The sequence below is a fragment of the Tachypleus tridentatus genome, unplaced genomic scaffold (genome assembly GCF_004210375.1).
Source record: "Tachypleus tridentatus isolate NWPU-2018 unplaced genomic scaffold, ASM421037v1 Hic_cluster_1, whole genome shotgun sequence".
NCBI classification, from domain to species: Eukaryota; Metazoa; Arthropoda; class Merostomata; order Xiphosura; family Limulidae; genus Tachypleus; species Tachypleus tridentatus.
In genome coordinates this window covers 23,102,510-23,111,178 of record NW_027467777.1, presented here as the reverse complement: position 1 = coordinate 23,111,178, position 8,669 = coordinate 23,102,510, and positions in this window count along the sequence as shown.

Sequence of the window (8,669 nt, the reverse complement as noted above, 5' to 3'; positions counted from 1 at the left end):
TTACTATATTCTACAGGTCTGACATCAAAACACCTACATTAACATTACTATATTCTGGGGACTAACATCAAAACACCTACATTAACATTACTATATTCTGCAGGTCTGACATCAAAACACCTACATTAACATTACTATATTCTGGGTCTAACATCAAAACACCTACATTAACATTACTATATTCTGCAGGACTAACATCAAAACACCTACATTAACATTACTATATTCTGCAGGTCTGACATCAAAACACCTACATTAACATTACTATATTCTGCAGGTCTGACATCAAAACACCTACATTAACATTACTATATTCTGCAGGGACTAACATCAAAACACCTACATTAACATTACTATATTCTACAGGTCTGACATCAAAACACCTACATTAACATTACTATATTCTGGGACTAACATCAAAACACCTACATTAACATTACTATATTCTGGGACTAACATCAAAACACCTACATTAACATTACTATATTCTGCAGGACTAACATCAAAACACCTACATTAACATTACTATATTCTGGGGTCTGACATCAAAACACCTACATTAACATTACTATATTCTACGGGACTTACTAACATCAAAACACCTACATTAACATTACTATATTCTACAGGTCTAACATCAAAACACCTACATTAACATTACTATATTCTGCAGGACTAACATCAAAACACCTACATTAACATTACTATATTCTGCAGGTCTAACATCAAAACACCTACATTAACATTACTATATTCTGCAGGTCTGACATCAAAACACCTACATTAACATTACTATATTCTGCAGGTCTGACATCAAAACACCTACATTAACATTACTATATTCTACGGGTCTGACATCAAAACACCTACATTAACATTACTATATTCTACAGGGACTAACATCAAAACACCTACATTAACATTACTATATTCTGCAGGTCTGACATCAAAACACCTACATTAACATTACTATATTCTGCAGGTCTAACATCAAAACACCTACATTAACATTACTATATTCTGCAGGTCTGACATCAAAACACCTACATTAACATTACTATATTCTGCAGGTCTGACATCAAAACACCTACATTAACATTACTATATTCTGCAGGACTAACATCAAAACACCTACATTAACATTACTATATTCTGCAGGTCTAACATCAAAACACCTACATTAACATTACTATATTCTACAGGTCTGACATCAAAACACCTACATTAACATTACTATATTCTGGGTCTGACATCAAAACACCTACATTAACATTACTATATTCTACAGGTCTGACATCAAAACACCTACATTAACATTACTATATTCTGGGGACTAACATCAAAACACCTACATTAACATTACTATATTCTGCAGGTCTAACATCAAAACACCTACATTAACATTACTATATTCTGCAGGACTAACATCAAAACACCTACATTAACATTACTATATTCTACGGGTCTAACATCAAAACACCTACATTAACATTACTATATTCTGGGTCTGACATCAAAACACCTACATTAACATTACTATATTCTGCAGGTCTGACATCAAAACACCTACATTAACATTACTATATTCTGCAGGACTAACATCAAAACACCTACATTAACATTACTATATTCTGCAGGTCTGACATCAAAACACCTACATTAACATTACTATATTCTGCAGGACTAACATCAAAACACCTACATTAACATTACTATATTCTGCAGGTCTGACATCAAAACACCTACATTAACATTACTATATTCTGCAGGACTAACATCAAAACACCTACATTAACATTACTATATTCTGCAGGTCTGACATCAAAACACCTACATTAACATTACTATATTCTGGGATCTGACATCAAAACACCTACATTAACATTACTATATTCTACAGGTCTGACATCAAAACACCTACATTAACATTACTATATTCTACAGGTCTGACATCAAAACACCTACATTAACATTACTATATTCTACGGGACTAACATCAAAACACCTACATTAACATTACTATATTCTACGGGTCTGACATCAAAACACCTACATTAACATTGCTATATTCTGGGTCTAACATCAAAACACCTACATTAACATTACTATATTCTGCAGGACTAACATCAAAACACCTACATTAACATTACTATATTCTACAGGGTCTAACATCAAAACACCTACATTAACATTACTATATTCTGCAGGTCTGACATCAAAACACCTACATTAACATTACTATATTCTGCAGGACTAACATCAAAACACCTACATTAACATTACTATATTCTGCAGGTCTGACATCAAAACACCTACATTAACATTACTATATTCTACGGGACTAACATCAAAACACCTACATTAACATTACTATATTCTACAGGACTAACATCAAAACACCTACATTAACATTACTATATTCTGCAGGACTAACATCAAAACACCTACATTAACATTACTATATTCTGCAGGTCTGACATCAAAACACCTACATTAACATTACTATATTCTGCAGGACTAACATCAAAACACCTACATTAACATTACTATATTCTGCAGGTCTAACATCAAAACACCTACATTAACATTACTATATTCTGCAGGACTAACATCAAAACACCTACATTAACATTACTATATTCTGCAGGTCTAACATCAAAACACCTACATTAACATTACTATATTCTGCGGGTCTGACATCAAAACACCTACATTAACATTACTATATTCTGCGGGTCTGACATCAAAACACCTACATTAACATTACTATATTCTGCGGGTCTGACATCAAAACACCTACATTAACATTACTATATTCTGGGACTAACATCAAAACACCTACATTAACATTACTATATTCTGCGGGTCTGACATCAAAACACCTACATTAACATTACTATATTCTACGGGTCTAACATCAAAACACCTACATTAACATTACTATATTCTGCAGGTCTGACATCAAAACACCTACATTAACATTACTATATTCTGCAGGTCTGACATCAAAACACCTACATTAACATTACTATATTCTGCAGGACTAACATCAAAACACCTACATTAACATTACTATATTCTACGGGACTAACATCAAAACACCTACATTAACATTACTATATTCTGCGGGTCTGACATCAAAACACCTACATTAACATTACTATATTCTGCAGGGTCTAACATCAAAACACCTACATTAACATTACTATATTCTGCAGGGTCAGGTCTAACATCAAAACACCTACATTAACATTACTATATTCTGCAGGTCTGACATCAAAACACCTACATTAACATTACTATATTCTGCAGGGACTAACATCAAAACACCTACATTAACATTACTATATTCTGCAGGTCTAACATCAAAACACCTACATTAACATTACTATATTCTACAGGTCTAACATCAAAACACCTACATTAACATTACTATATTCTGCAGGTCTAACATCAAAACACCTACATTAACATTACTATATTCTACGGGTCTAACATCAAAACACCTACATTAACATTACTATATTCTGCAGGTCTGACATCAAAACACCTACATTAACATTACTATATTCTGGGACTAACATCAAAACACCTACATTAACATTACTATATTCTACAGGTCTGACATCAAAACACCTACATTAACATTACTATATTCTGCGGGTCTAACATCAAAACACCTACATTAACATTACTATATTCTGGGTCTAACATCAAAACACCTACATTAACATTACTATATTCTGGGACTAACATCAAAACACCTACATTAACATTACTATATTCTACAGGTCTGACATCAAAACACCTACATTAACATTACTATATTCTGCAGGACTAACATCAAAACACCTACATTAACATTACTATATTCTGCAGGTCTGACATCAAAACACCTACATTAACATTACTATATTCTGCAGGTCTGACATCAAAACACCTACATTAACATTACTATATTCTACAGGACTAACATCAAAACACCTACATTAACATTACTATATTCTGCAGGTCTGACATCAAAACACCTACATTAACATTACTATATTCTGCGGGTCTAACATCAAAACACCTACATTAACATTACTATATTCTGCAGGACTAACATCAAAACACCTACATTAACATTACTATATTCTACAGGTCTGACATCAAAACACCTACATTAACATTACTATATTCTGCAGGTCTAACATCAAAACACCTACATTAACATTACTATATTCTGCAGGTCTAACATCAAAACACCTACATTAACATTACTATATTCTGCAGGTCTGACATCAAAACACCTACATTAACATTACTATATTCTGGGACTAACATCAAAACACCTACATTAACATTACTATATTCTGGGACTAACATCAAAACACCTACATTAACATTACTATATTCTGCAGGACTAACATCAAAACACCTACATTAACATTACTATATTCTACAGGTCTGACATCAAAACACCTACATTAACATTACTATATTCTGGGACTAACATCAAAACACCTACATTAACATTACTATATTCTGCAGGTCTGACATCAAAACACCTACATTAACATTACTATATTCTGCAGGTCTGACATCAAAACACCTACATTAACATTACTATATTCTGCAGGACTAACATCAAAACACCTACATTAACATTACTATATTCTACAGGTCTAACATCAAAACACCTAATTAACATTACTATATTAACATCAAAACACCTACATTAACATTACTATATTCTGCAGGTCTGACATCAAAACACCTACATTAACATTACTATATTCTGCAGGGACTAACATCAAAACACCTACATTAACATTACTATATTCTGCGGGTCTAACATCAAAACACCTAACATTAATATTCTACGGGTTCACTACATTAACATTACTATATTCTGGGTCTAACATCAAAACACCTACATTAACATTACTATATTCTACGGGTCTGACATCAAAACACCTACATTAACATTACTATATTCTGCAGGACTAACATCAAAACACCTACATTAACATTACTATATTCTACAGGACTAACATCAAAACACCTACATTAACATTACTATATTCTGCGGGTCTGACATCAAAACACCTACATTAACATTACTATATTCTGCGGGTCTGACATCAAAACACCTACATTAACATTACTATATTCTGCAGGACTAACATCAAAACACCTACATTAACATTACTATATTCTACAGGTCTGACATCAAAACACCTACATTAACATTACTATATTCTGCAGGTCTAACATCAAAACACCTACATTAACATTACTATATTCTGCAGGTCTGACATCAAAACACCTACATTAACATTACTATATTCTGCAGGTCTAACATCAAAACACCTACATTAACATTACTATATTCTGCAGGTCTAACATCAAAACACCTACATTAACATTACTATATTCTGCAGGTCTAACATCAAAACACCTACATTAACATTACTATATTCTGCGGGACTAACATCAAAACACCTACATTAACATTACTATATTCTGCAGGTCTGACATCAAAACACCTACATTAACATTACTATATTCTACAGGTCTAACATCAAAACACCTACATTAACATTACTATATTCTGCAGGGTCTAACATCAAAACACCTACATTAACATTACTATATTCTACAGGTCTAACATCAAAACACCTACATTAACATTACTATATTCTGCAGGTCTGACATCAAAACACCTACATTAACATTACTATATTCTGGGACTAACATCAAAACACCTACATTAACATTACTATATTCTGCAGGTCTAACATCAAAACACCTACATTAACATTACTATATTCTGCGGGTCTGACATCAAAACACCTACATTAACATTACTATATTCTGCAGGTCTAACATCAAAACACCTACATTAACATTACTATATTCTGCAGGTCTAACATCAAAACACCTACATTAACATTACTATATTCTGCAGGTCTAACATCAAAACACCTACATTAACATTACTATATTCTGCAGGTCTAACATCAAAACACCTACATTAACATTACTATATTCTGCAGGTCTAACATCAAAACACCTACATTAACATTACTATATTCTACGGGACTGACATCAAAACACCTACATTAACATTACTATATTCTGGGACTAACATCAAAACACCTACATTAACATTACTATATTCTACAGGGACTGACATCAAAACACCTACATTAACATTACTATATTCTACAGGTCTGACATCAAAACACCTACATTAACATTACTATATTCTGGGTCTAACATCAAAACACCTACATTAACATTACTATATTCTACAGGTCTAACATCAAAACACCTACATTAACATTACTATATTCTGCAGGTCTAACATCAAAACACCTACATTAACATTACTATATTCTACAGGTCTAACATCAAAACACCTACATTAACATTACTATATTCTGCAGGACTAACATCAAAACACCTACATTAACATTACTATATTCTACAGGTCTAACATCAAAACACCTACATTAACATTACTATATTCTGGGTCTGACATCAAAACACCTACATTAACATTACTATATTCTACAGGTCTGACATCAAAACACCTACATTAACATTACTATATTCTACAGGACTAACATCAAAACACCTACATTAACATTACTATATTCTACAGGTCTGACATCAAAACACCTACATTAACATTACTATATTCTGGGACTAACATCAAAACACCTACATTAACATTACTATATTCTGGGTCTGACATCAAAACACCTACATTAACATTACTATATTCTGCAGGACTAACATCAAAACACCTACATTAACATTACTATATTCTGCAGGTCTCAACATCAAAACACCTACATTAACATTACTATATTCTACAGGTCTAACATCAAAACACCTACATTAACATTACTATATTCTACGGGTCTGACATCAAAACACCTACATTAACATTACTATATTCTGCAGGTCTAACATCAAAACACCTACATTAACATTACTATATTCTGGGTCTAACATCAAAACACCTACATTAACATTACTATATTCTGGGACTAACATCAAAACACCTACATTAACATTACTATATTCTGCAGGTCTAACATCAAAACACCTACATTAACATTACTATATTCTACAGGGTCTAACATCAAAACACCTACATTAACATTACTATATTCTACAGGACTATTCAAAACACCTACATTAACATTACTATATTCTGGGTCTGACATCAAAACACCTACATTAACATTACTATATTCTACAGGACTAACATCAAAACACCTACATTAACATTACTATATTCTACAGGTCTAACATCAAAACACCTACATTAACATTACTATATTCTACGGGTCTGACATCAAAACACCTACATTAACATTACTATATTCTACAGGTCTGACATCAAAACACCTACATTAACATTACTATATTCTGCAGGACTAACATCAAAACACCTACATTAACATTACTATATTCTGGGGTCTAACTCAAAACACATCAAAACATCAAAACACCTACATTAACATTACTATATTCTACAGGTCTAACATCAAAACACCTACATTAACATTACTATATTCTACAGGGTCTGACATCAAAACACCTACATTAACATTACTATATTCTACAGGTCTGACATCAAAACACCTACATTAACATTACTATATTCTACGGGTTACTATACATCAAAACACCTACATTAACATTACTATATTCTACAGGTCTAACATCAAAACACCTACATTAACATTACTATATTCTACGGGACTAACATCAAAACACCTACATTAACATTACTATATTCTACAGGACTAACATCAAAACACCTACATTAACATTACTATATTCTGCAGGACTAACATCAAAACACCTACATTAACATTACTATATTCTATTCAGGGGGTCTGACATCAAAACACCTACATTAACATTACTATATTCTGCAGGACTAACATCAAAACACCTACATTAACATTACTATATTCTGCAGGTCTAACATCAAAACACCTACATTAACATTACTATATTCTGGGGTCTGACTCAACATCAAAACACCTACATTAACATTACTATATTCTACAGGTCTAACATCAAAACACCTACATTAACATTACTATATTCTGCAGGTCTGACATCAAAACACCTACATTAACATTACTATATTCTGGGACTAACATCAAAACACCTACATTAACATTACTATTACTATATTCTACAGGACTAACATCAAAACACCTACATTAACATTACTATATTCTACGGGACTAACATCAAAACACCTACATTAACATTACTATATTCTGGGGTCTGACATCAAAACACCTACATTAACATTACTATATTCTGCAGGACTAACATCAAAACACCTACATTAACATTACTATATTCTGCAGGATCTAACATCAAAACACCTACATTAACATTACTATATTCTGGGTCTAACATCAAAACACCTACATTAACATTTACTATATTCTGCAGGTCTGAACATCAAAACACCTACATTAACATTACTATATTCTGGGTCTGACATCAAAACACCTACATTAACATTACTATATTCTGCGGGTCTGACATCAAAACACCTACATTAACATTACTATATTCTGCAGGACTAACATCAAAACACCTACATTAACATTACTATATTCTGCGGGTCTAACATCAAAACA